We start from the raw sequence: 11,080 nt of genomic DNA on the forward strand, positions 1-11,080 counted from the left end.
TTATATTTCAATTATGATCCCTTAAATATTACAAAGCCCAGCATTTTGTTTAAAGTTTTGAAGTATAAAACCACATATCTTCATTGAAAATCTGAAGAAAATAATTGAACTTAGTCTGAAAACAGTGAATTTTATTGCTGAAGGAATGGAAATTAAAAGCAGTCATGTTTTCTGAGGAGCTGACTGAAGGGCACAAGGTCATAATTTGCACATAATTACTGGCTTGCACTATCGTTTAACCACTACTGAGATGAATATGTTTCTCTTCCTTCCCTCTTCCTGTGCAGAAGTAGTGTTCAGCACACTTCTTATACATTAGATGTTCTTGTGCAAATCACTGCTTTCTGTGCATTGTGATTCAGTGGCAAACATTGCTGTCACAAACAAGGTCTGCATCTAGAGATAGCTCTGTATTTTTTGATAATATTTTCAGTTAGTAAGAATGTGTCATCAGCACATAATTACAGACATGCGTGCTATGACAAAAAAAACATGAAAATAATGTTGACTAGAGTAAACCAGGAATATTTTAAATATGGGGTGTGTCTGCCTTAGTATAGTACATACAGTCACACCAGACTCCTTTGCATCGATTCACACAGAAAATATCCTGCCAAGTATTCTGGGTGAGCCTATAAATAATACTGTTTCCCAAGGCTGAGAAATATATGTTTCTTGGATAACTTTTGAGGAATTTGATTTTCAGAACTGGCTGAGGTTTTACTTGTTTTGTTAGTGCCCACTTTGAAACTGCAGAGGGTCCAGGGAGAGGTGAGCATCCCCACTCTGGGAACCAGTCCTCAGCTGAGGAAGATGTCAGGTGCCAAGAAACAGAGGGGCCCAAACTCACTACACATGTTATTAGTTTGACTTTTATATCAAAGCTATTTTAAAAATAGCGAGATTTTGTTTCAGCATTTGATGGTGGCATACCAGACACTCTAGAATAAAGCCACACACTGGTATGGGTGTTTGTGCACCCAAGGGAGGGCTACTGCCAGCCACCTATTCAGTGGCAGCTCTCCCTGCCACAGCCGTAACTCACCTTGTCCATGATGGCCTGTTGACAGTTATTCCATGTATTGTGCTGTAACCAGCTTGAAAAATAATGATAGAATGTTTGCTTTCTCACTGATATCTTCAACCTTTATTCCAAAATCTTACTTTAAGGGGAGGTGCAAGGTTTGAAATGGACATGGGTTCTTGGGACTGTACCCACTCCTCTTTGGCAGTCTGTGTGGTAGTCCTGATATGACACCCAAAGCCTGAGCTTCATATTCTAAGTCAGCTACACTTCAAAATTCACAACAAAGGTAGTTTGCCAGGGCTACGCAATCTTCTTGGTTCAACAGTCAAGATTTTAATCACTCCTCTAACTTGCATTTACACTGAATTTCTAAAGACAGGGTGAGTTCCAAGCTGGGACGAAATAAATTTCCAATTTCTTCACGAGACAGAACACTATTCTCTCCCTGGCTCTGAGAAGCTGATTGTGGGTGAGCTGGTGCAATCCTCTCATTCTTCTCCAGCTGCCTGTGCCAAGGGCAGAGTACTGTGGGGGGTATTCACACAGAGCACATCAGAGCATCTCCCTGCGCACAGACTGGCGAGATAGGAGGGTGGGTGGCTATTCATGGAATCACAGAGTTGTTGAGGTTGAAAAGGACCTCTAAGATCCTCGAGTCCAACTGTTAACCCACCACTGCCAAGTCCTCCATTAAACCATGTCCCTGGGCACCACAGCTGCACCTCTTTCAAATTCCTCCAGGGATGGTGACTCCACCACTTCTCTGGGCAGTCTGTTCCAATGCTTGACAACCCTTTCAGTGAAGACATTTCCCCAAATATCTAATCAGATGCTCCTGTTGTTTAGCTTGAGGACCTATCACTTTTTACCTGAGAGAAGCTCAACCCCCACCTCACTACAGCTTCCTCTCAGGTAGTTGTAGAGAGCAATAAAGTTCCACCCTGAGCCTCCTTTTCCCAAGGTTAAAAATCTCCGCATGCCCTAGCTGCTCCTCATAGGAATTGTGCTCCAGACCCTTCACCCACTCCACTGCCCTTCTCTGGACTCTCTCCAGCACTGCAGTGTTTAAGTAGGTCCCCTTGTCGTAGAAGGAGATCAGGTTGGTCCAGCAGGACCTGCCTTTCATTAACACACACTGGCTGGGCCTGATCCCCTGGTTGTCCAGATCCTTGATGCTGGAAAAGCATAAGGAAAGGCTTGTGCAACCTTAATTCAGCCCTCTTCTAATCTTCAATTACAAAATCACGTACTGTATTTTCCATGGGACCCTGCCTCATTCAGTTCACGGAATAGCTAGTGTTCACTTAATGAGCAGCTATTCAATATTTTATTTTCTTCTCACTCAGTGTGTTGCCCTAGGCATGATTTACTAGATGTAATTCAAACCTAGCTGTGCAGCCAAAATTATTAATTTCAGCACAGCTTTTTTTTCCTTTGATACTCATCCTCACAGCACTCCTGAGTGTTACACAAACAGTAAATAGTATATTTTCATAATACCACAGTGAGAGTATTTTCAGCTGTGTGATTAAATGGGGAGGAGAGGTGGAATTATTCTCTGTGTTTCACAGGTGCATAGAAAAGGCAGAGAAATACAGAGGAGACATTACAGTCCAAAGAATCAAATATTTGTAACACTCTTTTGACAATTGGAGTTCTGACTTTTGAAAATTCTTAATATCATTTCAGTCGAGTCAACCTGTATCCATCAGTGCTCAGAGATGGAGGAGACCTTCTAAGCCATAGACTGGTTCCCTCCTATCACAGGCAGCTTTTTAATAATCTTATCAAATTGGACTGAATAAGAATTGGGTTTCTTGAATTCCTATTAAAAAGCTGAGAACTCACTCTTCTGATAGTTAGAAAGTCTTTTCTAATTTTCAGCCTAAATTTATTCATAGCCAGATTGCACTCATTTGCTCTTAGGCCAACATTGTCCTTCACCTTAAATAGTTCCTCTCCCTCTCTGGCATTTGCCTCTGCTGATAAATTTAGAGTGAGCAATCACATCTTTTTCTCTCTTGGTATTTGTCTTGAGGAGCTAAATGAGCTACACTCCCTAAGCTGTCTCTCTCAAATTAAGCTGCCAGGTCCCTCATTCATCCAAGGAAATGCTTTCCATACCTGCTTCAGCTTGCACTTATCTGCTCTGGGCATGGCTGACCAGGCTTGTGGGCAACACCAGATCTGCCTGTATTCACCCAGAGGTGGGGCAAGAGGCAAAAGGGTAACTTCTGGTAACCAAATGAGTTAAAAGTATTTCTCTATCTGCCCTGGAAATGGTGTGTCTCAGAATCAGCCTGGGATTTCCACAGCTACAGCACATCAGTAGCACCCCAATGACTGAAGTCTACCAGCACATCCCAATTATGCTCCTTTTCACTTTCCAACAGAAAGTCTCATCACTGGTTGAAAGAATGCATGTATTTTGTGCCACTGAATTTCATCTTGCTGCTCTCCTAGCAGTGCTCTGGATCATCATTGTGGGCCTCTGCTCCAGTGTCCCAGTCCCAGTCTGGATGGTGATACTGCCCATGAAATGTCAGTGTCTGATTCCACTGGCAGACTTGTGAACATATTTCTGTACAGACAGGTGCATACAAAGTTGCTTTTTGAATGTGTTCTCCTCCTGAGATCAATTTTAAAGAGCTCACCAAAAAAACAAACAAACAAACAAACAAACAAACAAAAAACAGAACAGAGCAGCTATTAGAAAACCACACAGGTTGTCTATGAAAACTCAGAGCATTAGACACCCTGATTTGATACCTTTTGAAAAATTTCTGTACTCAGTGGCTGTTAAATGTTGGTCACCTGTGTGACATGAAATAAATTATATTTTGATTTCTAAGAAGATTACACTCCATTAAATGTAAGTCTGCTTCAATTATGACATATATGCACCTTTTGGGAATTCATGTGTTTTTCTTTAAGGTGTGAATTGATTTATGCAAGGCCATTTGTAATAATTTTTTTCAGTCAAACATCTATCTTAGAATCACATACTAAAACACCTGGTAAATAATGACCAGACCAATTGAACACAACTGGAGAAACATAATACAAATTTGACAGCAAAATAGAATGTCTAGGCAAGAAATCCAAGGAGAATAAAAGCAAGGTAGTAAGCGTGTGACACCACAACTTAGCTGAAATAAATCACTTCCAGTTGCACAGATTGCTTATTTTCATGGCTAAAATGCCTGCATATTTCAAGCAGAATACAGTAAAGTGGAGGATGCTCCCTACCCAGCAGACCACAACCCAAACCTGGGGGAGTGGCCACAGCAGGTGATGGTGCAACTCACTGAGCAGCTGATAACAGAAGACTGACAACCTTGAGCCCATGTCAGACTTCGTGTCACCATCCTCTGCACAGATAATAGCCCTGGACAAGCTGAGAGACCCAGAGGCATATACTGTCAGATTTAGGCCACTTTATGGATGCTCTTGGGTATATACTGCCTGCAAAATGCCCCAGAGACTGGTGTGAGCAAGAAAAAATCTCCAAGCCAACAAATTATGGTGATTTCCGGATAACTTAGATAACCTCCAAGGTGTAGGAGGGATCAGATTTGAGTTGGAATGATCCAAAAAGGTAGTGAATAAACACTACGCCTCTCTGACCCCAGGAGGGTTCAGCCCAGATACATAGAAAAAGTTGCAAAATACCATTTGGAAAGTCATAACCTAAATTCATGGAGACATTAAACAAGGAATGAAGATTTCTGTGAAAAGGTTGCATTGCCACATGTACTTGGGAAAAGAAATTTCTCGCGTGCAGGGGAAGAAAAGCAGCAGCCATAAGAAAGGCTTGGGCAGAGCGGAGGGCAGGTACAAGCATGTAGGCACTGGTGAGAGAAGAGGTGCAGGAAGGAGCAATGTCCATGCAGTCACTGCATGTGGGAGGGAAGCAAGACATGCACTGGAGCAGGGTATTGGAGAGGGGAGACCCTCTGCTTACAGCCCCTGCGCTGCTCCCTGAGAGTAGCCCAGTCTTCATTACCCAGTGGATTTAATTTGGGTGCCTCTGTGAACACAAACCAAGTAGAACCAACAAGCTCCCTTAAAGGAGACAGTTCACCAGGACAAAGGCTTGCACCAGCTTCACTAAATCAGCTTTTCCAAACTGCTGCTGCTGGGCAGGCACGGTCTGGGGAGGTGAGGAGGGAAAACATTTGGTCCCGGTGTTACATCAATGTGTCTGACAGAAGTGTATTTAGTCTCTTCCCAGTGAATAACACCTATTTTGGGGACAGAAGAAAACCCAACTGTCTGACAAAGCCACACTTCGTATGCCCCTTATTCTTCCTTGAGAAGTATCTTCAGCTGTGAATACGTGTATATACTCTAATGACAGTCAGCTGTCACGTCTGTAAACATACATTTACCTCCCATTAAGGGTTATTTGCCCCTTTTTGTGACCTTTCACCAGCTTTCCATACCCTGGCCATGTGGCACAGATGGTATAATCCTGTCAGGCTAAGGCAGGTGACAGTGCTGCTCAGTGTTTAGTAATCAGTGACTGTAATTAGCCAGACTGGACGCAGGCTCAGATAATAGGGCAGTCAAACAGCTGCCAGTCATGAGGCTTTTCCTGTGGACTGCAGGGGATGGAAGAGAGGATGATATAAATAAGCCATGCATTTTTTTCCAATACACTTTATACAGAAACTGTGATAATGTTATATATGGTGTTTTTAATTTTAAAAATTCCTCCCAGAGAGACCAATAAAGTGTGTTCCATATCATGAGGAGTTTTTAGTTGTTTTTAAATCTGATGGAGGTGTCTGGAGAGTGTTTAGCAGCGCCAGAGTTTTTTCCTATTTGGAGACTGTCTTGTCATGTTTTCCTTACACAGGTATGTTCACACGCACACAAAATGTGGATGGATGAAGCACTCCAGGGTCCTGATCCTTAAAGCAACTCTTTTAACACAGGAAAGTGTTGTCACCAATCTACTACTTCTTTGCATTCAGAGATCAGGATTTAGACAAATAAAATGAAGCTTAGTTGTAGTGAAAATGAAGGGGGGAAAAAAGAATTAAAGAGCTATTAATTTAAAAAATTGAGGGTATTGAAATCTTTTGCTGGTTTTAGTTCTTTTTAGAGATCTCAGAGACTGTCCTCATTTCTGATCTTATGTTACACTACACATTTAGATGATACATAGTCTGCATATGCTGTATTTAAGAGAAGCAAGCAGTGTGCTGAACCAACCATATTTTCATGTGAGAGATGATTCACTGTCTCCTGCATGGTAGAAAATTCTCTGTCCTAAGCAGATGTTCATGCTTACAGTCTGTGAGGGTGAAAGAGGTTTTATTGCCAAAGAGGCAACCAGTCATCTCTTGCAGAGGAAAGACTAGTATTCATTGCCTAGGAGGGCTTTTTTTTCCTGACTTCAGTATTTTTTTTTCCTTTAGTTAAACATGTGCCTATTATTGCAGAGACACTAATAACGAGATATATTTAATTTTTAAAAATGCACACGTTACAATTAATCAACTTCTCCTCATCCTTTATTGCATATATTCCAACAGCTTTTTTCCCTCTTCCCCTCCAAAATTGCGCTATTTATCTAAATGGAACAGATACCTTAATCTTTTGGGGGAAAAGCAGAGAATAATTTCAATTTCCATGCATTTATGAGAAGACATTCTTAACTAGGCCAGTGAAAGAGATATTGCATCTATAAATAAATTATTCCGAGGCGGGCAGCGGGATGGGGTTACACATGGCCATTGTGCGGGGCGGCTGCGAAGGCCGACCCGGGAGTGCAGCTGTTGTCTTTGTGCCGGGCACTCTGCCTCTGCCATTGTTCCCCCATTACAACAGGCCCGTCGGGGGCGTGGGGAGGGCAGGCGGGGCGCAGGGATGGCTGTGCATTGATAACGCCTGGCACCAGCACACGGGGCACTGCCGCTTCTCAGCTGCGCCGCTATCGGGGTGCGGGGCTCCGGAGCCTGTGCGTGTCCCCCGCCTCCCCTCCCCAAATCGGCAATTTCAGGAGATGTGAATGTGTTCACCTCCTGCCAGCTGGGTCTTACCCAGACACACACGCGGGATTGTGTCAACAGATGGTGTAAAAGGGGACAAAAAGGACAGTATTTCCAAATTGAATATGTAATATCAAACAGGTGTGGAGGTAAGGAGATGGTAATGAATAAGGAACGCCGAGCTGCAGGAAGGGTGTCTGTGCTGCTCGCAGCAGAGAGGTGGGGAGGGAACTCATTGCTCTTACCATGCTCTACTCAACAGGAGGGGGAAACAGCCGTGATGTCTCTGCCACTGCCACTGTCCCCACTAACACCTCAGCTGCTGCATGGCCTGGCTGCACGGAGATGGCAGGGGTGAGGTCCCTGCTGCCCTTTCATCCCCGGCATCATCTTGTTTCCAGCAGCACCTCTGAAAGCCCTACACAAAGGTGCTTGGCCTGCCAGCATCCTAAAAGCTGTTCTCAGCCACTGGCTGGGGCAGAGTCAGGCCAGGAAGACTCGACACCAATAGCAGAGGTGTTCCCAGCTTCTGTCACCAGCCTGCCTGGGGCAAAAGGGAAATACTCCAGAACAGAAAAGCCCAAATCAATTGGGCTGATCTGGGATGCTGCTGTCAACACAGATGCACTGGGGATATCTGAGCTGCATCAGCATGAAAGGCATCCATGCCCCAGGAGGTATTGCAGGGCCCATACCTTGCTACAGCACTGTGATTCCTGTTTCCTTCTGTGGATCCCCTGACACTGCCACTCACTGCACCACCGACCTTTAGGGCTGCATAGCACACCTGGTGTCATGAGCCTGGAAGTGGGCAAGGATACACCTGCCCTGAACCCTTTGGGAGAAGTCTGCCAGGCATGCAGAATGCAATTGGGTTATTCACCCCCAAAAGACGACCAAGCAGCTGTGCTTGGCAGCAGCCATGGAGACCCTCATGGCCAAACTGCTTGTCCATTTGTATCCCAACATGTGTCAGAGAAAACACTATGGCTATTTTCTCCCCACTGTCTTGTGAACTGGGGTGCATAACAGTTTACCATTGCTTTGTAGATTTTCCCCTTCCTCAAATCCAAATAAAATCCTCCTATTTCTCAGCAGATGTTATCTGGTCACTCTGAGCTCCTCCTCAACTGCTGCAAAGAAGTATTCATCTTAAACCTACTTAATTTTTATATCCCTGTCTGTTTTTTCCATTTACTTCCATTTATTGTGGATCTCACTATCTGTAAGGAATAGTCTGTCTCACAGATCACATGTCTGTCTCACTTAAAACTGCTAACAGACACCAGGAGTAAGGGATTTCTGACATGAAAGCCATGACCACCCATGACAAGCAGGGGTAGAAACTAAGATGCTTGTTACTGTGGGACTTGGACAGAGTCACTCAATGCTGTTTTGATTCATTTGCTTCAGTCAGAGAGGTACCTACAACAATACAATCTGAAAACAAGTTTACAAAGTAGACATACACTAACTTGTATATTCCTCCATTCTTTCTTTTGCTTATCCTGAACTTACAGTGCATTGTATACAAATTCATCTTCCCGATACTCATGTATTTGACTTGCAATCTGGTACACATCTGTCATATGTAGATGAGCTTCCTTCTCTCATCCCTTTCAAATTGCTCTCTCCAGAACTGTGTTCAGACAAAACTGAGCATTGCTATTTCGCCATCCTCTGTGATCCGTCAGCTGCATTCAACACAATTAGCTTTCTTGTTTGTCATGCAATCCTGCCCTCGTTTACCTGGCTAGGTCATTTCCTCTTCCCTCTTCCCTAAGTGGGTCAGGATCTTCCTGATTCCTCCTCCAGTTTTCCATGGAGGCACCTGCAGGTCCTCACCACGGCCCTACTCTTTTTCTGGATTCATGATACCAGCTTCCACCACAGGCACCTATATTTCAATCAGCTTTCTCCCAACTGACTCATGTTTAACATATCTGTAATTCAGTAAATTAATCAGATTTAAGTTACTGGAGAACCCACCCCAATCATCTTTTCTTCTGACATGGCTCCAAAAGTTGTAAGATACTAATATACACAGGCTGACACCCAGTACAGTGTTCAATACTGTATCAGTCTTAACTTGTATTCTCTCACACATCCCTCTCTTGTCTGCCATGTGAAGGTCTCTGTTTTCACATCACAGCTGGGGCCTCTGTCCCCCATTGTTTTAATTATGGACTCAATGTGCTGCAAATATATATAAATCATGGAAATTTAATCAGGCTTATTGCATCCTTCATCTGGCAGCACAGACTGAAGTGAAAGCGGTGGTGAAATAAAGGCTATTCTAAATGAGAGGGAATGCTTCATTATGCTCTTGATCACTTTCCCAAGATGTAGTATCTCTGGGGACCTTCTTCCCCCACATACACGGGTGCAAGCCCCAATTCATTCTAAGTAATTTAAATATAAGACACAGTCAACATATAAGACACAGGACCTAGGCTGACAAGGTGCCAGTGGTTTGTTTCCACAGAAGATGGGAAGGGAGGAAGGCACATAAGATGGTCCTGGGGATGCTCACGTCTTTCAGAGACAAAAAAAAACACCAGGGTGAGAACATGGAACAGGTGAGCACTGGCAGGTGCATGGAGAAAGTGGGCTAGGTTTCTATCCTGCCCCACTCCCTGAGTCCCTTCCTTTACGAGCTGCTGGGATTCCTGATTCCTGGTTCCTTACCAGTCCCTCTCTGGTGCTGCTTTGCACATCCTTTGCTCACCCACTCCTTGCTGGTAGCACAAAGATGGGAGTAGTGGAGTGTCTCTGCGTTCAGACCCACCTCATTGAAAGCCCGAGCATGAACCAGCAAGCTGCCACCTCCACAGATCTATCAGTCAGGGCACAGTAAATACTACCACTGAAGTAAGTGTTTAAGCAGACATGTGGGACAACTTGTTAGGTCATTTCCATTTGCTTAATCAGATCCTGTAATAGGCGTTAAATTGTAACATCTCCTTACACTGATGAGAACCTGACTTATCCACAGGCTATTTCCTAGTAGAAAATTGAGACTGCTAAAGTGAATCCACTCAGCATGGGGTACAGCTGTAGAAAAAACAAACACATACCCAAATTGTGACAGAAAAATATCTCATCTTGATAGTGGGCAAGTATGATACACATTTGTTGTCCAAGGGACAGGGTACACTAGTTTTTCATCACTGCATTGCCAGAGAGCCTGCATGATTAACACCTATTGAAATCAATTAGCTTAATCACAGTTTAATATCCTTCAGGTCTGAATGGTTTTGTAAGATGAGCCCCAAAACCTTGCCTCTACTGGGAAAATTACCCATTACTGACATTGGCTACACCCTAACAGATGCAGATGAATAAGTAAACACATTAAGCTGCTGAGGTAGACTAGGAAAAACAGCATTCAGCACTGCTTAGTAACCACTTGGTGTTACTCATCTGCCAATGTGTTGACTGCTGTTTAACTTGTTATGTCCTGATTGACACTTGGAGCCAAACAGTGTTCAGTCTTTGTTCCTTTGGTGAGCAAGGTATGAAGCCTAAGTATGTGTGGTTTTCAAAATAGCATTTAAAAACAAAGATGAAAGAGTTATTATAGGACAGTAGAGTATAAAATTGATGCTGGAATATTATTTTAACTTCAAAATGCTCCTATGAGCATTGCTGTATGGGATGGAATATAACACAGACTCTAGCCAATATTAATAAGTAAGGATGAAAGCAGATATTGTGCAAAAATTTGGAGGATAAAAAAAAAACTGAATTAAGTACTAAATCAGACCAGCAGACCTGTCAAATGTGTTAGACTATATTCACAGGCACTCATGTGTGACAAGCAGGCAGAAAACATAAACATTTGTTTAGTTTGAGTAATTTTGCTTTTTAGAGTAAAAGGCTTTTTTTTTTTTTTTTTTTTTTTTTTTTTGAAGAGGGCTTTTATCTACAGTCTGGAATTTTTAAAGTCTTATATCCTGCAAGGACTGTTTGAAGCAGTTCCAGAAGAACTGCTTTTCATTAGTAAGTGCTGACTCAATGATCTGTAGAAATGTATTGAGTTCATCAAAAAAAT

General features: G+C 43.1%; 1 long non-coding RNA gene across 1 annotated transcript; it reads left to right on the plus strand.

Moving 5' to 3' along the window:
- The first annotated feature begins 3,702 nt into the window (after positions 1-3,702).
- On the plus strand, positions 3,703-8,013 carry LOC146767542 (uncharacterized). The gene is made up of 2 exons (XR_014954737.1): positions 3,703-7,175; positions 7,289-8,013. It is a non-coding gene; the product is annotated as an uncharacterized LOC146767542 (long non-coding RNA).
- Positions 8,014-11,080: the final 3,067 nt, after the last annotated feature.

This window comes from Lonchura striata, chromosome 4 (genome assembly GCF_050655825.1).
Source record: "Lonchura striata isolate lonStrDom1 chromosome 4, ASM5065582v1, whole genome shotgun sequence".
Lineage (NCBI taxonomy): Eukaryota > Metazoa > Chordata > Aves > Passeriformes > Estrildidae > Lonchura > Lonchura striata.